This window comes from Triticum aestivum, chromosome 7A, assembly GCF_018294505.1.
Source record: "Triticum aestivum cultivar Chinese Spring chromosome 7A, IWGSC CS RefSeq v2.1, whole genome shotgun sequence".
Taxonomy (NCBI): Eukaryota; Viridiplantae; Streptophyta; class Magnoliopsida; order Poales; family Poaceae; genus Triticum; species Triticum aestivum.
The window spans coordinates 371,838,035-371,863,867 of record NC_057812.1 but is presented as its reverse complement, the minus strand read 5'-3'; positions in this window follow the sequence as shown (position 1 = coordinate 371,863,867).

Below are 25,833 nucleotides of genomic sequence, written 5' to 3'. Positions count from 1 at the left end.
TCTCCTACTTGGACTAGGAAAGGGGGGGACCGAATCCTACTTGGACTAGGAGTCCAAGTAGGACTCCCCCCATGGCGCGGCCCCTCCTAGGGCCAGCTGCTACCTCTTTAGCATGCGTTGGTTTTCCCTTGAAGTGGAAAGGGCGATGCAGTGATGTCTACTACACAACCTTCTTCTTGTAGACGTTACTGGGCCTCCAAGTGCAGAGGTTTGTAGGACAGTAGCAAATTTCCCTCCAGTGGATGACCTAGGGTTTATCAATCCGTGGAAGGCGTAGGATGAAGATGGTCTCTCTCAAACAACCCAGCAACCAAATAACAAAGAGTCTCTTGTGTCCCCAGCACACCCAATACAATGGTAAATTGTATAGGTGCACTAGTTCGGTGAAGAGATGGTGATACAAGTGCAATATGGATGGTAGATATAGGTTTTTGTAATCTGAAAATATAAAAACAGCAAGGTAAGTAATGATAAAAGTGAGCACAAATGGTATTGCAATGCTTCGAAACAAGACCTAGGGTTCATACTTTCACTAGTGCAAGTTCTCTCAACAATAATAACATAATTAGATCATATAACTATCCCTCAACATGTAACAAAGAGTCACTCGAAAGTCACTAATAGCGGAGAACAAAAGAAGAGATTATTGTAGGGTACGAAACCACCTCAAAGTTATTCTTTCCTATCAATCCATTGGGTTATTCCTATAAGTGTCACAAATAACCTTAGAGTTCATAGTAAAATAACACCTTAAGACACAAATCAACCAAAACCCTAATATCACCTAGATACTCCAATGTCACCACAAGTATCCACGGGTATGACTATACGATATGCATCACACAATCTCAGATTCATCTATTCAACCAACACAAAGAACTTCAAAGAGTGCCCCAAAGTTTCTACCGGAGAGTCAAGACGAAAACGTGTGCTAACCCCTATGCATAAGTTCACAAGGTCACAGAACCGGCAAGTTGATCACCAAAACATACATCAAGTAGATCACGTGAATATCCCATTGTCACCACAGATAAGCACATGCAAGACATACATCAAGTGTTCTCAAATCCTTAAAGACTCAATCCGATAAGATAACTTCAAAGGGAAAACTCAATCCATTACAAGAGATACAGGGGGAGAAACATCATAATATCCAACTATAATATCAAAGCTCGTGGCACATCAAGACCGTGCCATATCAAGAACTAGAGAGAGAGAGAGAAAGAGATCAAACACATAGTTATTGGTACATACCCTCAGCCCCGAGGGTGAACTACTCCCTCCTCGTCATGGAGAGCGCCGGGATGATGAAGATGGCTACCTGTGATGGATCCCCCCTCCGGCAGGGTGCCAGAACGGGGTCCCGATTGATTTTTGGTGGCTACAAAGGCTTGCGGCGGCGGAACTCCTGATCTAGGTTATTTTCTGGAAGTTTGGGGATATATAAGAGGCGTTGGCATCGGGAACAAGTCTGGGGGTCCATGAGGTGGCCACGAGGCAGGGGGCTCTTCTGGTCCATCTCCGATGCTCCATGGGCTTCTTATGGTCCAAAAATGATCTCCGTAAATTTTCAGGTCAATTGGACTCCATTTGATATTCCTTTTCTGCGATACTCAAAAACAAGGAAAAACAGAAACTGGCACTGGGCTCTAGGTTAATAAGTTAGTCCCAAAAATCATATAAAATAGCATACAAATGCATATAAAACATCCTAGATGGATAATATAATAATATGGAACAATAAAAAATTATAGATACATTGGAGACGTATCATGTAGCAAAGTAGCGTAAGTATTTCCCTCAGTTTTGAGAACCAAGGTATCAATCCAGTAGGAGACAACACACAGGTCACCTAGTACCTGCACAAACAATCAAGAACCTTGCAACCAATGCGATAAAGGGGTTGTCAATCCCTTCACGATCACTCGCAAAAGTGAGATCTAATAAAGATAGTAAAGTAAATATTTTTGGTATTTTTGTTGCATAGATTGGAAAGTAAAGATTGCAAAATAGTAAACGAGATGCGACATAAATAAAAGAGATGCAATATAATAAGAAAGAGACCTGGGGGCCATAGGTTTCACTAGTGGCTTCTCTCAAGATTGCATGTATTACGGCGGGTGAACAAATTACTGCCGAGCAATTGATATAAAAGCACATAGTTATGAAGATATCTAAGGCAATGATCCTGAATATAGGCATCACGTCCGTGTCAAGTAGATGGAAACAATTCTGCATCTACTACTATTACTCCACACATCGACCGCTATCCATCATGCATCTAGAGTTTTAAGTTCGTAAGAACAGAGTAACGCATTAAGCAAGATGACATGATGTAGAGGGATAAACTCAAGCAATATGATATAAACCCCATCTTTTTATCCTCGATGGCTACAATACAATACGTGCCTTGCTGCCCCTACTGTCACTGGGAAAGGACACCGCAAGATTGAACCCAAAGCTAAACACTTGTCCCATTGCAACAATGATCAATCTAGTAGGCTAAACTAAACTGATAATTCGAAGAGACTTGCAAAGATATCAAATCATGCATATAAGAATTCAGAGAAGAACCAAATAATATTCATAGATAATCTTGTTCATAAATCCACAATTCATTGGATCTCGACAAACACACCGCAAAAGAGTATAACATCGAATAGATCTCCAAGAACATCGAGGAGAACTTTGTATTGAGAATCAAAGAGAGAGAAGAAGCCATCTAGCTAATAACTATGGACCCAAAGGTCTGTGGTAAACTACTCACGCTTCATCGGAGAGGCAATGGTGTAGATGTAGAAGCCCTCCGGGATCGATTCCCCCTCCGACAGATCGTCGGAAAGGCCCCAAGATGGGATCTCACGGGTACTATCGTGGGTTTGTCATGGAAGATGTCCTCGTGAAAGGACTTAGTCATGGAGCCATCGCAACGGGTTAGATTAAAGGGGTTAAACCGGACAAGGGGACACGGGGAGTTTATACTAGTTCGGCCCCTTCGGTGAAGGTAAAAGCCTACGTCTAGTTGTGATTGGTATTGCTAGGGTTTCGACGACCAGGGAGCGAATCCGCTTTGACTGGCCCTCGAGTTGTTATTTTCTCTCCTCAAACCGTGGTCGGGTCGTCCCCTTATATACATAGGTTGACGCCCGCCGGTTTACAGAGTCCCGAGGCCGGATCATAGAGGTGTCCGGCTCGGTCTCTATTCCTCTAACTTACAATACAAGTTTACATGATAAAGTCGGTTCACATCTATAGGCTTTAATCTGTCTTTGGGCCTTGGGCCTTCTTAAAGCGGCAGTATCTTCTCATCTTCATGGGCTTCAATCTTCATGGAGCTAATCTGGCCATGCCTAGCCGGTTTACCTCCAGTAAATATATCCCCAACAGGTACAGAAGGTTGCGGCGGCGGAATAGTGCTTTTGTGGCTCCCTACGATGTTTCTAGGGTATAAGAGTATATGTAGGCGAAATAAGTACGTCGATGGAGCTACGAGGGGCCCACGAGGGTGGGGGCGCGCCTATCCCCCTGGGTGCGCCCTCCTGCCTCGTGGCCACCTCGTGGAGTTTGAGACTTCGACTCCAAGTCTTCTGGATTGCTTTCGGTCCAAGAAAGATCATCGCGAAGGTTTCATTCCGTTTGGACTCCGTTGGACAAGGCGCCTACCGCCCTGGGCGCCCCTTGCAAGTCCGAATTGGACAAGGGGAGGGGGCAGCGCCCCCTCCTTCCTTCTCTTCTCTCCTCTTTCCCTTCTTCTCCTACTTGGACTAGGAAAGGGGGGACCGAATCCTACTTGGACAAGAAGTCCAAGTAGGAATCCCCCCATGGCACGCCCCATCCTAGGGCTGGCCACCTATCCTCCCCCCTTTATATACATGGGAGGGGGCACCACAAAGGCACACCAAAGTTTCTCTTAGCCGTGTGCGGTGCCCCCGCCGCAGTTACACACCTCGGTCATATCATCGTAGTGCTTATACGAAGCCTTGCGCCAGTAAACTTCATCATCACCGTCACCACGCCGTCGTACTGACGGAACTCTCCCTCGGCTTCAACTGGATCAAGAGTTCGAGAGACGTCATCGAGCTGAACGTGTGCTGATCGCGGAGGTGCCGTACATTCGGTACTTGGATCAGTTGGATCGCGAAGACGTTCAACTACATCAACCGCGTTACTAAACGCTTCCGCTTTCGATATACGAGGGTACGTAGACACACTCTCCCCTCTCGTTGCTATACATATCCTAGATAGATCTTGCGTGATCATAGGATTTATTTTTTTTGAAATACTGTGTTCCCCAACACTAGTGGGCTGTTGTGGAGGGGTGTTGGGCTGCAAGGAGAAAGGGGTCCGGTGGTTAACGCGGTTAACCATTGGGGCATCAAACGACCTCCAAATGGAATGAAATTTGACACGCGGCCTACCGGTGATATACCAAGGCCACTCGAAAAATCTCGGCTCCTTACGAGAATGTTTTCTCCCGCTCACGAAATGAGATTTCGAAGGTGTGACGGGTGCATGTGAGAGTGTTGGATTCAGAAGGGACAACAGAGAGAACTAGGAGACCCGAACGAATGCAAGTTTTGAAAAACATGCAGATGAAATGCACATGACGACATGGCAAGGTGAAACACGCAAGCAAATGACATGGCAATGCCGGTGAATAACTGGAAGACACCTGGCGCATCGGTCTCGGGGCGTCACAACTCTCCTCCAGTAACAGAAGATCTTGTCCCGAGATCTTAGGAGCGATACGGAAGAAAAGAGGATGGGGTGAAATAAGAACGCAAGAGAGAAGACAAACTAAGTCGAGAGCACTCGGGTAGAAAAGAGGAACGACGAATATGACGAGAATCAAAAGCTCAAGGACAAGATAGACTTTGAAACCACTCCGGTTAGAACAAGATAGAAAAGAAGTAATAATGAAGGAATTGGGTTAGCATCCAGGTTGAAAATGGAATGGAATAGAACATGAACATGACAAGATGGAATGATACTTGACGAGAGGAACAACACAATGCCTCCGAAAGAATTGAAAAAGTGGAATGAAAAGAACGGAGAAGAAGATGACAACTTATACCACGAATGAAATTGAAAGCATCCTTACGAAGAAGTGTTGAACGAAGTTATTGGAAATTCACCAACGAAAAGAATAAGCTTGTTGTGGGCTTATGGAAAACATTTCAAAATTATGAGGTGATAACCGGCCACAAACGAAAATGATTGAATAGATGAGAAGAACGAAGAAATCCAAAACTCCACTTCAAAAGAATACAGTGAATTAATTGCATGTTGAGACGCAAGAAGAAAAGATACTTGAGAATTAAATCCTTAACGAACCACCGTGAAGAACTCCGGTAACAAAAGTATGATGAGATAGAATTGAAGGATGAAAATAACAAGATGATGCCTTCTGATGATTTAGATGGACCTTCGCAATGAGACAAGCGAGAAAAACTTGGAACTCCAGAAAAGAAAAGATGAACAACTCAAGACCGAGAGATTATTCATCATGAACAAGCTCCGAAGGAAGGGATTACTTCATCAGGATGAAGTAAGAATAAGAATTGCGTTATGCTTATCCTCATCAAATTTGATTGATGACAAATGGATTTTTGGCATGCAACTTATTCTTCTTGAAAAGTATTGAAGAGAGATATAGCGCGAACATGGGAGAGTCTTCATGAACCACCGGTAGGATTTGGAAAGAACGAATTAATTGATATGATAACAACAGAAAAGGAATCTTGAAAAAACCACCGTAAGAATTTGAAAATGAAGAAGAAAGAGAATTCCTTGTCGGGAAGAATTAGAAGAACAAATATACTTCAGGGGATTTAGATGCAAAAGAATGAAGAGATCACAAGCTGGCTAAAGAATTCTTGAACAATGCACCGGTATGAATATGGAGACGAACAAAGTGGCATCAGTTTAGAATAACTAGAGAACGAAGCTAAAAACTTGGAACGAAGAAATATTCTGAAATGAAGGCCTCCGGATAATCGAAATGGAAAACAACTCCTGAAATACTCCGGATGGGTAAGAAAAGAATCGCACGATTGGAAAAAAATAAGTGGATAGCAACAAGCCAGCACCACAAATCTCCGAGAGAACGGACACGATTTAGAGGAAAACTCTTCTTCCGTCTTCAAATGTTGAGAATGACGACGAGGAACACCACCAAAATTGTTGAGGCACCCCGGGAGAATGAAAAGCGAAGAGGTTGAGCCAACAATGAAAAAAAGTTTGAAATCTGTCTTGGAAAAGCATCTGACTGATGAAATTCATTCTTACATCAAACTTCGAAAAGAATTTGAGAATAACTCCGGGAAAATTAGAAGAGTCAGGTAAGATCCTGGGAAAAGACCCGTGGGTTAGGGCCCACTAAAAATAAAACACCGTTGGAAAGGATTGTTGGAGAGAGAGATGATGCACCGGAACAATTGAATTGTTGAGTGAGGTGACGAGTCATGGTGTCCTGGACTAGGGGGTACTCACCACGTCGTCTCCCGACCAGCTAGATTGGGCCAAGGACCCCCATGGTGGTTCACTTATAGGCCACTTCGGGCAGCCCATGCCACATACAAGGAGGTTTCCACAAGACTTGGCGCCCAAGACGAGGACTCCTCTAAACCCTAGGCCTACGATGCATATATAAACCGAGGCTAGGCTAGTCAATAGACAATCTCATATTCATTACTATCATCTCGTGGTACATACATGTACTCTGTACTACACCCATATCAATGCAATCAAAAGCGGGACGTAGGGTATTATCTCTTCAAGACAGCCCAAACCAGGGTAAAATCCTATGTCCATGTTAGTATCACTCCAAGACGCCTAGCTTAGGGATCCCTACTACGAGATATGCCGGATAGAGTACCGACATTAGTGCTTTCATTGAGAGCCTGCTGGATGATCGTCACGGGTCGATGGGATGATCAGGTGATATTTTTTCAGCTAGATCTGTTGATGAGGACATGACTACCTTGGATATGACCCAAAATATTGCATACATGCATATTTGTCAGGTGATTTCTAATGCAAACTATTCCATAATCTATTTATGTTATCCAGAACAAAAATACTTCACACACTTTTGTGTTTTGTGTAATTGCAGGTGTATGGGACATTTGTACAATCCACATATGAAGATAAGGGAAAAGGAGAAGTTTAGGTTATGTTCAAAAAGTCCTCTCACGTCACTTTTGGGCCAAGAGAAGATAGAGTCCAAGTCTCTCACGTTCTGGATTCAGATTCGGACTGCACAGACATACCTGACTCAAAACGCCAACAACTTTTTCATAGGGACTCCGAATTGGGTGATTCTTTTTTTGTTGGAAACTAGATTTCGTGCTCTTTCCAACCCAACTGGTTTCACCTTTAAATTCTTCTAGAGCGTTGAGTTATAGACGAAACAATCTGACGTTGCAGCAGAATCCGAGTCAAACTACAAGCCCAAAGGTGTTGCATCACCTCCACTTGGTCCCATGAGCCTTGTACGACCTAGGGTTAGTTTTAGGCTGCCTTGGGATGTCCTCCCACCTCCTTGGCCGCCACCCCTTGCTCCTATATAAGTAGATCCATCTAGTATCTTTTTCCTTGGGATTTGTTTAGTTAAAAGTTAGCCATTGCAACTTCGTGTACTTCGTTTGTGTCCAACGACCAGACCAAGACCGCTTCCGGATCCCCACCATTATCAATACTTCATATATATTTGCAATATTCGGATTGCTTTATCATATTCTTGCTCGTTCTTTGATTGCTTGCAGGAATAGACCTTCGTGGTCAGGCTGACCGTGCTTCCAGCATCGTCAGTAACCTCAGGAGATTGGTTTAGCGATTGCTAAGGTGCAACGTCGTGCACGTTTGTAGTCGGATCGTCAAACTCGTCTCCACCAAATCGATAGTTATCATCTCATCGAAAGATCAGGACCCTTGCCTCTATCAAGTGGTATCAGTTTTCAGGTTGCTCGGTGAGAATTTCTAGTTTTCCTAGATTAGATTTATTTTCCTACCTTTTGTCCAAGAAAAAGCCAAAAAAAAGTTAGATCTATTCATCCTTTGTCCAAACCAGTCTGAGCCTTTGCATTTTTCTTTTCATTGCTTGCATAGTTGAATTATCGGTTGCATCGTCGTGTCGAGTTGCTGGTCTTAGTGTCTAGTTCATTTAGAGTTTCGAGTTCTGTTCACATTAGTCACGCCGCCGCTGCATCATTATCCCTTCCGCTGTCTACCACCCATCCATCAATTTCCACCACGTGCTACCCATCGTTCATTGTCACAATCATAGTTGAGGTCGTTCACATCTTCGCTAGATCCAATCTGCATCTTATCTAGTTTGTTTTGGAAGGAGGGAGAGAAAAAAAACAAAGAAAAAAAGTTAGAGAAAAAAAAGAGAGAAGAAAAAAAAATTGGATCTTTCTAGATTCAATCTCGTAGTTGAATTTGGAATGGAATCTGTTTTGTGCACTGTTCAGTAAAACAGACATAACTTCCTCATACGAAGTCCGTTTTGGCTCCGCGAGTACTCAAATGAAAGCTAGCGACGAGCCGCTTCTAAATAGTTGCAGAAGCTTTTTCAATATTTGGCACCTCAAAATCGGCTTCTAAATAGGTCTTTTTGCCCTCCGAAGTTCACGAACACAACTTATTCCGGTTTTTCAGGCCAGTTTTAGAATTTTTTTGACTCCTCATATCAACTCGGAATTGAGTGATTCCTTTTGCGTATGAAATCTTGAGTCAATACCATTCTTGAAAAATTATCAAAAAAATTGGCACAAACTTTTCCAGAGGAAAGTTGGAGAGAAAGTTGTTGATATATCCTTCTTGGCTGTTGTTTCATATCATTATCTTTACTGATATTGTGATCTTCACTTATATCTTGCTGTCAAGAGCTACTTCATATCCTTTATTGATGCTAGTTGTGCTACACCGTGACCTCATTAGTGTTCTAGGCTCGCGTCTCTAGTCAGGTCTAGCCTAGGACCAGCACAGTACCGTCGTTGAGCGTTTATTCAACATTGCATCTCTAAATTGATTATTGCTAATCTTTTGCTACCAAATATAGCCAACCCAGCTCCACATATTTCTACACCATGTATACGTATGTTCCCCTGGCAATCGCTTTACACAATCTTCGGAGTTATTTGACACCGCTGGTTGCCTGTCACCACCTGCCGCATGGTAAGAACTTGTAAGATATTAGTATTTGCTTTACTGTGAGCACTTTACAACCACATCCTAGTAGTTTATAGGAACATTATTCTCGAATTTTGTTTCTTGTTTCTACTAATCATGACAGATTCCGGAGATACAAGTTCTTGGACGACGGACACATCTTCACCATCACGAGATGTGGGACAACACACACATGCACATGGTCAGGTTATCTCTTTACCGTCATTTGAGGGTAGATTTAATCCTGCTATTTATCTAGCGTGGGAGCTTTAAGTAGAACAAGTTTTTACTCACCATGATTTTTCTGAACTTGAGAGAGTACGAGCTACCACTAGAGCATTTACTGGTTTTGCTTCTGTTTGGTGGGGTGTACATTGTAAGAAAAACATTGATAACCAACCCACAACTTGGAAAGTTTTGAAAGCTATAATGAGACAACAATTTTTCCCTCCTTACTATCGTCGTGAATTGCTTCTCAAATTTGAACAATTTAAACAAGGCAACAACACTGTTCATGCTTACTACCAAGAGTTCAAATCTTATATGCATCATTGTGACATAGAAGAATCTGAGAATGATACAATGAATGGATTCTTTGGTGGTTTGAACCATGATATTCAGGCAAGATTTCAGTATATTCCTCGTTGCATTACTGGTATGTATGTCAGTTCTTGTACCTTTGAGAGACAGATACAGGAGGATGCATTAGGTGACTACAACAACTACTATTCCAGTTCATGCTCACCACCGCCGGTTGGTTCCTCCACCGTTGCACCTCGGATTATGAGCGCGGCATCATCCCAAGGGTATGGTACATTGTCAACGTCCGTACCTACATCAGCTACATCTTTGCGACAAGTTAACAGTAAAGGTATTGATGATATAACTTCACATGAGAATGATGCATGCCTAGTTAACTTGAATGCGTCATGTATTGAGTTACCTGTTGATTTGAGTACACCACCTATTTTAGAGAATCTTGTTACTGTCATGAATGCGTCATGTGATCAAACAACTGAAATATCAATAATTTTGAGTGCACCCATTGAATTAACTGTTGATGCAAAAGAACCAATGTTTAATCATTTTGATATGACCTCCAATCTTGGTGATGATTCTGTCTCCAATGACTTATTGCATGTTTGCTTATTTAAGCATGTTGTAGCATGTAAATTTGATGCAAGTAAGGTTTATTCACCAAAGTTGGGATGGTTTAATGATGAACATTGCCAATCTTTTGAAATGAATAAGAGCTTCACTTATATGTGCAAACTGAGTTGCAATATTTTCATGCCTTCTACTTCTTGTGATAATTTTTTGGCTTTAGATTTTATGAACTATGAAAGTTACTCATGTATACATGTGTCATATGTGCAAAAATTAAGGGAAGTTAAAATGGATGACATATACATATACAACATGTACACATTGACTCTTTTGTTAGCCACATTTCAGATTAAGCAACGCCGAGGACGGCTTTGTTTTCAAAAAGGGGAGGATGATGAGGACATGACTATCTTGGATATGACCAAAAATATTGCATACATGCATATTTGTCAGGTGATTTCTAATGCAAATTATTCAATAATCTATTTATGTTATCCAGAACAAAAATACTTCACACACTTTTGTGTTTTGTGTAATTGCAGGTGTATGGGACATTTGTACAATCCACATATGAAGATAAGGGAAAAGGAGAAGTTTATGTTATGTTCAAAAAGTCCTCTCACGTCACTTTTGGGCCAAGAGAATATAGAGTCCAAGTCTCTCACGTTCTGGATTCAGATTCGGACTGCACAGACATACCTGACTCAAAACGCCAACAACTTTTTCATACGGACTCCGAATTGGGTGATTCTTTTTTTGTTGGAAACTAGATTTCGTGCTCTTTCCAACCCAACTGGATTTACCTTTAAATTCGTCTAGAGAGTTGAGTTATAGACGAAACAATCTGACATTGCAGCAGAATCCGAGTCAAACTACAAGCCCAAAGGTGTTGCATCACCTCCACTTGGGCCCATGAGCCTTGTACGACCTAGGGTTAGTTTTAGGCTGCCTTGGGATGTCCCTCCCACCTCCTTGGCCGCCACCCCTTGCTCCTATATAAGTAGATCCCTCTAGTATCTTTTTCCTTGGGATTTGTTTAGTTAAAAGTTAGCCATTGCAACTTCGTGTACTTCGTTTGTGTCCAACGACCAGACCAAGACCGCTTCCGGATCCCCACCATTATCAATACTTCATATATATTTGCAATATTCAGATTGCTTTATCATATTCTTGCTCGTTCTTCGATTGCTTGCAGGAATAGACCTTCGTGGTTAGGCTGACCGTGCTTCCAGCATCGCCAGTAACCTTAGGAGATTGTTTAGTGATTGCTAAGGTGCAACGTCGTGCACGTTTGTAGTCGTATCGTCAAACTCGTCTCCACCAAATCGATACTTATCATCTTATCGAAAGATCGGGACCCTCGCCTCTATCATCTGTTCAAACGTAAATTATCTACTTTGCAAAATCATCGATGCCGCATCGTACAACTCTCTTTGCAGATGAAGAAATTTTTAACAGTAATTGTACGCCGCCAACCCATACGTCTGATCCAGGTTGTGCAGCCGCCACCAGCAACACACCTAACCCATGAAGGCATGCTACTCTCGTGTGCTATGGGAAGTTCCCATGAAACGCACAGATGCGCACAGTGACCTAGGGCTGGAGGATCTACTACAGACGGCCAACACGCAAAAAATAATAACCGAGCTCCATGCGGCGGCAGCCTAGGGATGGAGGATGTGTATTACTCAAGTACTTGCGCGGGCGTAGTGCACATGGAGCCAAGGAAATTGCCACTCGGTGTCATCCACCAGGGAGATCCTCTTGTCTCTTTACTTTAAATTAAATTATATAAGTATCAAGGCTATTGGCTACGGCCAAGATGTACTATTCGTCAAACAATTAGTACACACACACTTTGAATTCTAATCTACATAAAGCTCTGTGTCAGCTTTTTTGCTTCTCAGGTGCTTTGTACGCAACGGGGCTGTTTTCATGTCTTTGGTATGGAGGACTATTCATCTGTAACTCGGACGCGGTGTCATGGTGCTCCATCGCCCCGGCCAGGCAGGCATCTCGTCGGCGCTCCACGCCAAGCTCCTTGTAGCATCATTGTGTCCTGTCAATATTGGCGCCCTGCAAGTCCGGAGCACACCACGGCAACATCGTCGTCCCGCGAATTTAGACTGAGCTGCGTTGGCACCATCGCGTCACCACTCTGACAGGCGGACCTCAGCGCCCAGGCTATATTTCTTAAATTATCTATTTTGCATAAATAAATTATACAAAGGAAATTTTGATTTCTGTCTTGCACTGCATTATGTATGCAGGAAAATTAATGGTGGCCGGGCTATGTTGATTGAATATTGATTCTTCTACCCGCGCGCGGCTCAAGGGAAAAATCTGTTTGAGCTCTATCCTCCTCTGTACATGAGCCATCATCAATTGTTGCTGCAACTCCCTGTGGAGATCAACCTGGCTAGCGGGATCCCAGGTCAGCGGACGGATTTCTACTAGGCAGCGACATATAGATTGGTCGTTCCGTATATTGGCCGGCTCGACGGAGTCTTGAGGCACGCCTTACAGGACGTCCCTCACCCATGATCACCTTATCTGCCACTAGTTCCGACATCGTTGGATAAATCATCAGGTGTAATTGTTTTAGTTATTCACGATGTGCATATTAATAATATTTCAAAGAGTATTTTCCGCTGGTCGGTGACTCTTGGCCCTGCAGGTTTTGCAATCGGGTCTACACTGCGGCCACCATTTTAGGGCGATCCAATATGTCGTTGCTGCCCTGCATGCATTGCGTCCGTAACTCGGGTGACAGTGTGAATTCGTATTTTGTCGCCTCACTGCGCCGACGCCCTGTGTTGACAATAGCCTCTCGCCAAGCCACCTTTCTTTTAATAATTTATTTTGCATAAAGAATTTTGTAAAGAATTCTATTTATTCATTTTTTTCTATCTGGTTTGTGCAACTTCATGCATGCAGATAATTAGCCTCGACTACGAAGGACGTTGGTGATCCAACGTCGTCGTCCTACCTCCGTCGACTAGGTGGCAGGGTGGCTTCAGCGCATATCACTGTGCTAGCATCTCCGCGTTGTCACTCTGGTGGGGCGGCCTCGGTGCCGAGGCCAAATTATTTTAATTATTTACCTTGCTTAAGTTAATTAAGTAGAAGAACCTTTTTTTAAAAAAGGTATATTATTATTATCACTACTTCTTATTACTTTTGTCTTGCACTATTTTATGTGCATAGGTGAACCAACTTTGGCTGGTCTGCATCGCCATCTCGGCGAACCGACGTCGTTGTCCCTCCAACAGGAAAATTAACTATGGTGGTGCTATGCCGCCACCTTGGCAAGTTGATGGCGTCGTCCCGATTAGCATAAATCGACTCGCGTCATCACCTTGTTGGTCGAATTTCCATACCGACATGTTTGGTTGCCTCGAGGACTTCGGCATCGCTGAGAGAGCTCTACCTCGTTGGGTCTTCGGCGCACATGCCATATTTCTTTTATTATTCGCTTTGCATAAATTATTAATTATGCGTCAACCTTTTTAATTTATTATTATTAGGGTTTTTTACATCTGTGCCCCTGGTTCCTTAGCTCTACTCATCCATCCCCATGCTCTTAACTTTTGCTCAGTTTTCCCCACTCCCTTGACCGAAACCCTTAGAAGAGGTCACAACGGACGTCGCCGTCGGGTCAGTGCTTTGACCGTTAACTCTGACGAGTGGGGCCACGTTGGGGGTGTAGCTGTTCGACCATTGGGTCGTGGTTTCGTTGGGTCGTCCCTTGCATTAAATGCATACGCGCGCCGCCATGACAGAAGCCTGCTATGCATGCACCCAACAAGCCTGCCTGCACGCGTCGATGCGCCGACCGAGCCTGCATGCGCTAATGCGTGTCGCCACAATGCATTGACTGAGCCGCTTTCGTGCATGCCAGCCGTCACAGATGCAGCGATGGTCGCTGCCGCTGGTTCCTCTCTTCTCGCACGCTTGTCTCCTCGATTTAGAGCATCATTTTTTACGATCAGTTGCAGCATTTTCGTTCCAATCGCATCTGCACCCGTTTTGCTAAGACAAATAAATTGAACAAATATGTTGTGGCTGCATGCACTAGCTAGGTGGCTACATATTTGTCGCTTGTGTAAGAAAAGAAGGGTTCGTTGTGGCTGCATGCACTAGGTGGTTACTAACAAAGCGAGCTCTCTAAGAAAACAATCAACATACATGTAGATAGGGCCAACAAGGCCATAGCACGATCACATAGTTGAAACTAGGAAGAACTTCATAATAGAATAGATAGAAAACTTAATAATAGAACTTGATAAAAGGGCCAACAAGCCCATAGCATCTCTCACATAGTTCAATGGGATTACAACTTAACATAACATAGACTCAAAAAAAGAAAAATAGATAGAGGGTTTAGAACCCTAGACTCCGCCTTCTCCACCTCGCTCCTCCTCCGGGCACCCTTCACTGCTCCTCCGAGGCATTGTCGATGGGGTATGGAAGAGTGTGCATGCGGGACGCGGTGGCGAGATGTTGGTGTACTACGTGAACATGTTGCGGGTGGTGAAAGCGATGAACTCGCAGCCACACCAAAACACCCGGCCAAGGAGGTAGAAGGCGTTGAATGTGTTGGTGAAGTGGGCAAGGAGAGCAACCACCACCCCGTTTTGGATGACCTCCTTGACACGGAACATCCTTGGAGATCCCCGCGGGAGATGGTGGTATCTGGACGCAAGGAAGAACTCGGTGAAGTTTCTTGCGGTCCTCCACCTTGATATCGCCCACACACGTAGTGTGCGCTCAACATACACGCCAGGAGGGTAGAGCCTCTCCGGCACGGTGGGTGGGAAGTGGTAGGTTGGTTCGGTGTACTGCATGGCTGAGGATGTGCTAGAAGAAGGAGAAGTGGTCGAAGAGCAAGAATGGCAGATGGTAGAGAGGATGGGAGATGGATGAGGGATGGCAGAGGCAGAGGGTGGCTTAAATAGTCGTAGTGCTACGTGTTATGTGGCCGTGGCAATAAATGGTCAAATGTGAATTAACCCATTTTCAAACCCACCACAGCATCAGCATCGTGGGAAACGGTGGTTTGAAAAAGAAGAAGAAAAAGAAGCTAATTGCATGCGTGGGAATCTGTGGGCATATATTATATGAACAAAAAGAGATAATTTTAGAGTAGTTTGTGGCCATTTTGCATGATAAAAATAAATTTAGCCCTTAAAAATTTGGTCATTTGCTACGCAATGTCAATTGATTTTAAACGATGCAAAAATACAGAGCCAGCACATTCACAAAAACCAGAGCAAACGATGCAAAAAAGACGCAAAAATACAGAGCCAACACGTTCACAAAAATAGAGCAAACGATGCAAAAAACGACGCAATTCGACGGCCCAACCAGAGCTTGGTTTCCTTTTGGGCCCGATAACAATGTTTTTTTGGCGGAGTCAGTGGTGGGCGAGCAGCCGAGCACAACCAATAGGATCGGCTCTCGCGGACCGCCCCACGATCCAACGATGTGGAGCCGTCCTTGTGATCCAATGTCGTGGAGCCTGCACGCAACCAACCCACCTAATTCATTCTAGAAGGCCCGATCTGAGGGCTGTCACTTGGCACGAGGGTATGATCGGATGGCTGGCGCTGGGAGCTAGGGTTAGGCGAAACCCCGTGGGGTTTTGAAGGGTTTTGAGCTGGCCAACGGGGTTTCGAGGCTTTGACTGAGCATAACTAATTTAAAAAAATGGAAAAATATGAAACCTTCGCCGTTCGTCATTTTATAAGACAAACTAATGAGTAAAAATACTAAACTTGGTCTATGATCATTTTCATGAAAAAACCCTAGTTGGCACGATCGAGGTCAATGAGCACCATTAATTTAAAAAAAATCAAAAAAAAATAAAACCTGCGCACAATGTTGTCTTATGTGACATGTTACCAACCAAAAATCATAAACTTGGTCTATGGTCATTTTCATGATAAAACCTTCACACATATGAGCTATCATGTACATTATTTCATAGAGTTCAAGGAGAGGAGGTGGTGTTACCTTCTGTTTTCGAAAATTTAAAAAAATCACCAAAGCTTTATTTTAAAGTGAATAAGAAGGATCTGAAGTTAGTTTTCCATTTTCATATTTCAAAATGTGTTTTTAATAGTTTCTATATTAAAGCATATGTTTTCAAAAGAAAATGTAAAAATATGAAGATTAATTCAAAAAATGGTGAGACTTCGAATCTACACTATGGAAAGTGAATATGTGTTAATAAAAAATCATTTGGCTCATTTAGAGTAGGTTCAAAAAAACTTGATTACAAATGGGCTGTTTACCCTAGCCTGGGAGCTCATTTGGAGCACATTTTCTCAAATTCAAATTTATTTGACCTCCTCTAAATCACTTCAAATTTTGCACACATGATCTCCTACATAAACATAGATAGTCCCTAGATAGTTTGCCAAGGTTTTACTTGTTTTGCATTTTCTTGAATTTGTACTGTTCAGGTTTGCCAAGGTTTACATGATCTCATTTGGAGCATGCATTTGATTTCCTACACAACATGTGTGATCATTGCAGCACCTAAGATCATAGTTCACAACATCTAAACATAACTAACCATAGATTCAGGACAGACAAATATACCACAGACAAATTTAAGGACAGACAAATATAGATAGCAACTAGATTACTAGCATAACCAACGAGAGATTCAGTTCAACAAACCATAACCAACGAGATTCAGTTCAACAAACCAAAAGTAACCCAACAGATAAACTTAAACATTCAGTTCACAACATCACATCATCGATCACATCACGCCAGAGTCAGAGCCTTCGCGAGGGCGGCATGCTGCCCCCTGATCATGTAGTCCTCCCTACGAATCGCTACATCCTCCGCATGAGAGAGAAGGTGATCGAAGTGGCCATCCCTTAGCTTTAGCTTGGTGGTGCAGTAGGGGCAGTGCCACTTCTTGGTCTTGCGGTTGTAGAAGGAAGCAACTACCTTGGCCTTGATCTTCACCACCTCCTTAGCTGTGAAGGATGCGACGTTGCCCTTGGACACTTCATCTTCAGAATCATACTGCACATATGAATGAGTTACATTAATACATTATAGATTCATGGATACACTATGTCAAAGGAACTAAATGAATAATCTAAATTTCAAGTAGGCTTACCTCATATTCTTCATCATCACTTTCCTCTGGATCACACAGGTCGTACTGGGCTAGCTTCCTCTTTCTACCCCCAACCATCATCCTCCTGAACATACAATCACATCCATCACTAGTAAATACGGAAGCCAATTGAAAATTTAGATATGCACACATGACACATTGATGATAGGGCTAATATACTCCCAATATACTATGATCATTGTTCTGCATTTTCCATTGTCATGCACACACATTGAACAATAGAGCTAATATAACTACATATTGTGGACAAATTTATATACTAATGAATCAAGGGTTACTTTTGGTTATGACATTCAAATTTATATTGTGATACATACGATAGGATTGTGATTCTAAACATAACAAACTTCTTAATCAATGGATTCCATTTGGGCATATGACATTCAAAACCCCAATCTAAGTAGCATTCAAAAACAAATCTAATAGGGACCCAATCTAAGGCAACGAATCTGAGTAGCATTAAAAACCCCAATCTGTGAGCACTAAAAACAAATATAATAAGCATGCATCTGTTCACAACATCTAGCATTTTTGCAACGGATTTATCCAACAAACCCTAGTCCAAAAAAACCCATCCCCCCAACCCATACAAAAAACCCTGGCCCATCCATCAAACCAACTACTCTAACCATCCGAACTACCGTATGAATCACAATCTAACCAATGCAAGTAGGGAGCAACTAACTCTACAAGCTAAGTGTAACACCCACAATGCGGCTATATCTCCCACGTGTCGGGGCACGACTTAGAGGCATAGCCGCATGGTAGTTTTGTCGCAAGAGGGGTAATCTTCACACAATCCCATGTACTAAATAAGAAAGGGATAAAGAGTTGGCTTACAATCGCCACTTCACACAATACATAAATAATTCATACATCATCCAAATACACTTAAAGACCAACTACGGTCAAATCCGAATAAAAAGGAAGATAAACCCCAAATGCTAGATCACCGATTGTCCCAACTGGGTTCCACTACTGATCATCAGGAAACAAAACATAGTAACGACCTAGATCCTTGTTGAACTCCCACTTGAGTTCGGTAGCATCACCTGCACTGGTATCCTCGGCACCTGCAACTGTTTGGGGGTATCTGTGAGTCACGAGGACTCAGCAATCTCACACCCGCAAGATCAAGACTATTTAAGCTTATGGGTAGGAGAAGGTAGTGACGTGGAGCTGTAGCAAGCACTAAGCATATGTGGTGGCTAACATACGCAAATAAGAGCGAGAAGAGAAGCAACGCAGCGGTCGAGAATCTAGAAGTGATCAAGAAGTGATCCTGAAACTACTTACGTTCAAACATAACACAAGACCGTGTTCATTTCCCGGACTCCGCCGAAAAGAGACCATCACAGCAACACACGCGGTTGATTCATTTTAATTAAGTCATGTGTCAGGTTCTCTACAACTGGATATTAACAAATTCACATCTGCCACATAACTGCGAGCACGGCTCTCGAAAGTTTATACCCTGCAGGGGTGTTCCAACTTAGCCCATCACAAGCTCTCACGGTCAACGAAGGATATTCCTTCTCCCGAAAAGACCTGATCAGTCTCGGAATCCCGGTTACAAGACATTTAGACAATGGTAAAACAAGACCATCTAAGCCGCCCGAATGTGCCGACAAATCCCGATAGGAGCTGCACATATCTCGTTCTCAGGGCACACCGTATGAGCAATCCGTACAACTAAAACCAGCCCTCAAGTTTCCCCGAGGTGGCGCTGCAAAGGGCTCTAGTTTGGACCAACACTCAGAGGAGCACTGGCCCGGGGGGTTAAAATAAAGATGACCCTTGAGTCTGTAGAACCCAAGGGAAAAGGCTTAGGTAGGAAAATGTAAAACCAAGGTTGGGGCTTGCTGGAGGAGTTTTATTCAAAGCGAACTGTCAAGGGGGTCCCATAAATCCTCCACCGCGTAAGGAACACAAAATCAAGGAACATAACACCGGTATGATGGAAACTAGGGCGGCAGGAGTGGAACAAAACACCAGGCAAAAGGCCGAGCCTTCCACCCTTTACCAAGTATATAGATGCATTAATTAAATAAGAGATATTGTGATATCCCAACATATCCATGTTCCAACATGGAACAAACTTCAACTTCACCTGCAACTAGCAACGCTATAAGAGGGGCTGAGAAAAAGCGGTAACATGGCCAAACAGCGTTTGCTAGGAAGGTGGGTTAGAGGCTTGACATGGCAATATGGGAGGCATGATATAACAAGTGGTAGGTAGCACTACATAACGATAGAACGAACAACTAGCAAGTAAAGATAGAAGTGATATCGAGGGTATGGTCATCTTGCCTGCAAAATTCTCAGAGTTGTACGAAAGCTTGATCCTTGTTAGCGTACTCAACAGGTTCCTCGGTCACGTACTCGTCTCCCGGCTCTACCCAAGGCAAGAACACAAGCAATGGAACAATAATCAATCACAATACAATGCACAAGCAACATGATGCAATACATGGCATGATATGCAAGATATGATATGCAATGCATATGCGTGCTCCGGAAGGGAAAGAATGATCAAGGCATCAACTTGGCAAACCAAGTATGCTGCTGGAAAGATGAGGTGATTTCGGTTGAAACCAATATAAAGAACACCGGAAACGGATGCACGCTTTGCAAATGGCAAGCAAAACAAGAATGACGCAAATGTGTGATTAACAGCATGATGGCACTTAGAATGCAATAAGAAACTAAGCTACTACCCTCCAACATAGCAACAAACCATATGGTAGTAATATACAAGAGATGCTTGACAAAACATGAACACTGAGCTACGGCTAAAACACACTAGAACAGGTTCAAACAAGCATGGCAAAAGAGCAAAAGATATCAGCTTCACAGACTTGAACATATCATAGAAAACAAAGGCATGGCATGATTCTACTAAATGCATAGAACAAAAGTCCCTTACTAAGCCGGTTAAGCTGTCAACAATTTTAGTTAATACATGAGGGATACGAAGATAAGTATTGTTTTTTATAATGATCAGTTCAGTCATGCTGATTAAACCAGCCCTTGGGGGCTAGACATGCAGAAGTACATCATTACTAAAATCTGGTTTAAAGTTTTTAAACCAGACTTGAAGGAAGACTAGAACGGAAGCTTATAAATGTTTCAAGTCTACAGATCATTCAAGTTTATCATAATCAGAAGACTTGGGGGCTGGTAGAGTATATAATTCATGAAAGCTGGGGAACGTACCTCATATTTTTGCTGAAAAATTTCGAGCAACATGCATTAGCCCCCCAAGTGCCAAGTGTTGCTACTTGTAAAAGACTTGGGACTTTTCAGAAGAGAAAAAATTGCTTTGGCAGACATTAGCCCCCAAGTGCCAAGTGTGTTTGCTTGGCAAAGTGCTTGGGACTTTAATTGTTGTAATCCTCTTTTGAACATACTTTGATAAACCTGTGGTGACTGCAGTCTGCTATAGCTGACTTGGATAGACAACTGAATGAGACGAAGACCCAGTTGGCGGCTCAGGAAAAGGAGACCCAAAAGGCTAAATCCAAATTGCAGGCTAGCGTGTCTGAAACAGAGAAACCGAAGACCAACTTCAGTGCAGAAAAGGATGCTTGGGTCAATGAAAAAACTGCCTTGATCCATCGTGCCGAAAAAGCTGAGGCTGCTCTGGAAAAAGTTATCGCTGAACTCACACTCACCGGCTTAAAGAACCATGTGTCTCAGATGGTCTCCGCCATCTTTGGTAAGTCATGTTGTTAATTATTCAAAGTGAATCCTTGTCATCATAACATAAGCTGTCGCTTAACTCATTGTATAATCTACACAGGTCCGAGGAGCAGCAATTTGAGCCAAGATTCGTTGATAAAGCTGAAGGCGGTTTACACCCTCGTGGAGCAATTGTACACCGGAGCTCAACAGATTCTTGCTACTATCTCCCAAGTGAACCAAGAGCCGAACTTATTGAGCGGCGTCTTGAAAAAGCTGACCGTCTTCCCTGCTAGGTTCCAAGAAATCAAGCGATCCTGTGCTAGAGCCGGAGCTGTGTCGGCTTTAAGCCGCTCTAAAGCCTGGATGCCAGAGCTAGACCCGGCTGATATAATGAAAGGATATTCTAGTCTCAAGGAAGATGGAACACCTTTTGACCAACAAGATTTTGATGCATGCGTGAAGGAAATTCGCATGTGTGCTACAATCCTTGTCAATGAGACCGAACTTGACAAATATCAGTCGGGTTTTGATATTGAAAATAAGAGACTAGCAACTCCTGCATACAAAGTGATGGATTTAATCCCACTGAACCGTAAGCACACCTTTGCCCCTGAGATTGACCCGTCTGGTCTGAGAGATGACAAGGCTGAATTTATCGCCCTACGTGGCTTTGACTGGACCAAATCCAATTTCCAGACGGTGGATGAAAACGAAACGGCGAGGGATGAGCCACAACCATCAAGTTAGCCAGGCCACGATTTATGAACCGGCTTAACTTATCACCTGCTGTACGCGAGATAAACAGTTTTATCCTTTTTTGGGCTCCAAACGCCTTGTAATAGGCTAGCATTGAAACTTCTTGTTCTACTATGCCATCGTGCATATTGTGCTGCATACAACACCTTTGTCCGTCATATGAAGATATGATTTACATCCCTTACAATATCAGTAGTGTTGGATGTGTTCATGCATTCAATATATTAAAATTGTCCTGGCGGTTTATGGCCGGACGGGTCATAACACCCAATACACAACCATGGAGACCAACATAACTATATCAATTAGGCTGAATGTAATAATTATTAAGGTAAGAATTATTAAGGCTGGAAAGCCTCTGATTGAAGATACACAAATTAGCCTGTTATGAATTTTAACTTTGAAACATAACGGCAATATCGTACTTGTGATCTTGAATTTGAACTGTCGGTTTACGTAACTCGAACAGTAAGGGTGATAACCCAATCTTTGTAGAAGCCAAAACTTCCATAATTATGATGACTGTCATACACTGGCAATTTACCGTCAAAAAACCAAGTCGGGTTAAATTAAAACCATACTTATACTTAGATCTAGACGAAAACCGCAGAACAAAGATTGTCTTTCAAAAAAACATAAGTCAAACATAAAGAAAAAATTTGGAGGCTTCTGATTCAAATAGGATCAGTAAACCGGACCAAAGGGGTTAAGCTAGGATTCGAATACAGTCATGTAGCCCCCAGTGGCTTTGGCGTTGCGCCGATCAAGAGGGTACCGACAGCTATGTTCTCTTTGGTTCGAATACGACCTATGTTTGAACAGGAAGCCCCCAAATGACCTTGAGAGGTTTTTAATGACCCTGATTCGAATACGATCCAAGTCGGACCCAAAAGGGGTTAAGCTATGATTTGAATACGATCAAGAAGCCCCTAGTGAATTTCGCATTGCGTCGATCAAGAGGGTATCGACAGCTATGTTCTCTTTGGTTCGAATACGACCTATGTTTGAACAGGAAGGCCCCTAGTAACCATATGGTTTAACGGCTAGATTCGAATACGATCATGAGCCGGACCAAAGGGTTAAGCTAGATTTGAATCAGCCCCCAATTGGTCATTTTGGAATTATCATGATGAAGACATGTAATTATTTAGGATGAAAAGGACAGAGGTCCTGCTTTATTACTTATCATAATATATACTCCCTCCGGTCCTTTTTAGTTCGCATATAAGATTTGATTGAAGTCAAGCATCGTAAAGTTTGACCAACTTTATAGAAAAAAGTACCAACATTCACAATCTGAAATCAATACCAATAGATGTGTCATGACTTAAAGTTTCATATTGTATAACTTTAGCATGGCAGATGTTGATATTTTTTCATATAAATACGGTCAAACTTTGTGAAGTTTGACTTCAAAGAGTTCTAATATGCAGATTAAAAAGGACCGGAGGGAGTACAATGTCAAAGTATGTACATCATGAGAGTCGGTGGCTCAAGTATAGTAAGGCCGAAGATGAGCGATATTCCACGGCCGGCGGGTCTCTTCCTCCAGCTTATGTGAGTCTTTGTGCTCTCAAACATCAATAAGGTAGTATGACCCGTTGTTCAAATTCCTGCTGACTACAAAAGGTCCTTCCCAAGGTGGGGATAATTTGTGTGCATCAGTTTGATCCTGGATGAGCCGGAGCACCAAATCACCTTCTTGAAAGGTTCTTGGACTTAACTCGGCGGCTGTGATAATGGCGCAGGTCCTGTTGGTAAATCGCCGAGTGGGCTGCTACGAAGTCACGCTCTTCATCTAACAGGTCAAGTGCATCCTGATGGGCTTGTTTGTTATTAGCTTCAACATAAGCCGCCACACGGGGTGAGTCATGATGGATGTCACTAGGCAAGACTGCCTCTGCTCCATAAACCATGAAGAAAGGCGTATAACCCGTGACCGGTTAAGGGTAGTATTGATGCTCCATATCATAGAGGATAACTCCTCCACCCAACAACCCGGCGTCCGTTGTAAAGGAACCATAATCCGGGGCTTGAGACCTTTCAAGATTTCTTGATTGGCTCTTTCAGCTTGACCATTGGATTGGGGGTGAGCTACTGATGAAACATCAAGCCAGATATGCTCACGTTGGCAGAATTCCTCCATAGCACCCTTGGACAGATTAGTACCATTGTCAGTTATAATGCTGTGTGGAAAGCCAAAACGAAAGATCACCTTTTTCATGAATTGAACCGCCGTGGCTGCATCACACTTACTAACCGGCTCTGGCTCAACCCAGTTTGTGAATTTGTCAACTGCCACCAAAAGGTGTGTCTTTTTATCTTTGGATCTTTTGAAAGGTCCAACCATGTCAAGCCCCCAAACTACAAACGGCCAAGTAATTGGAATCATCCGCAACTCTTGAGTCGGCACGTGTGCATGTTGTGAGAATTTCTGGCAACCATCACACCTACTAACCAGATCCTCCGCGTCAGCGTGAGCCGTCAGCCAGTAAAAACCATGACGGAAGGCTTTGGCTACAAGGGACTTTGAACCGGCATGATGGCCGCAATCCCCTTCATGGATTTCACAAAGAATTTCTTGACCTTCCTCAGGAGAGACACAATGTTGAAACGCCCCTGTGACACTGCGATGATGCAACGCACCATTGGCAATTGTCATCGATTTAGACCGCCGGGTTATCTGTCTAGCCAAGGTCTCATACTTAGGCAAGTCGCCCCGGTTCATATAAGCCAAATATGGCACTATCCAATCTGGGATGACGTGAAGAGCCGCCACCAATTGTGCTTCCGGGTCTAGAACAGCCAAGTCTTCCTCTGTAGGCAACTTGACAGAAGGGTTATGCAGAACATCTAAGAAAGTTTTAGGTGGCACCGTCTTATGTTGAGACCCCAGCCAGCTTAAAGCATCAGCCGCTTCATTCTTTCTATGATCAATGTGTTCTACTTGGTAACCCTTGAAGTGTCCAGCAATGACATCAACTTCTCGGCGATAAGCCTCCATGAGAGGATCTTTGGAATCCCATTTGCCTGATACTTGTTGGGACACCAAATCTGAGTCGCCAAAGCACCACCTTACCCGGCTTAAATTCATCTCCTTAGCCATCTGAAGACCATGAAGCAAGGCTTCATACTCATCTGCATTGTTAGTACAGGGAAACATCAACCATAGCACATAACAAAATTTGTCACCTCGAGGGGAAGCTAAAACAACTCCAGCCCCTGAGCCTTCCAATTGCCCGGACCCATCAAAATGAATAGTCCAATATGTATTATCCGGCTTCTTTTCAGGCATCTGCAGCTCTGTCCAATCGTTGATGAAGTCCACCAATGCTTGAGACTTGATAGCGGTGCGTGGCATATACTTCAAACCATGATGTCCAAGTTCAATGGCCCACTTGGCAACTCATCCTCTAGCCTCTCTTTTCCCTATTTCATCTTGTAAAGTTCCACGCTCGCAGTTTGGTCAAGAAAGTTAGACCTAATCCAACATTTCTATATGGGTTGCCCGGGACTCGAACCCGGAACTAGTCGGATGGAGTAGATAATTCTTCCTTGTTATAATTGAGAAAAATCCCATATTTGATTCGCCAAAAAATTGGCTTTATCAGACCAATCCATGTTCAGAAGCCTTCCATCAAAAGTCAGTGGTCTAGGCCGCTTTCCTTGACTTTGAGTTGGATCTCATTCTTCTTCCCGGCACAAAAAGAGGGTAGACTTCCTGACTGCGTATTTGCAATACAGGCATGGGGATCAGTTGGATCTTTGATTGAGTCATTTTTTATTGACCTCCTCCATACCAGAGAGGATTACGGGTTGGCTGTCTAATTGTCCAGGCGGTAATGACAGTATCTTGTACCTGAACGGTCGGTGGCTACCTAAGGAAACTCCGATTCGATCCGCCCCCCCCCCTAATTTTTTTAGTATTATTAGAATGAATTTGTTATTTC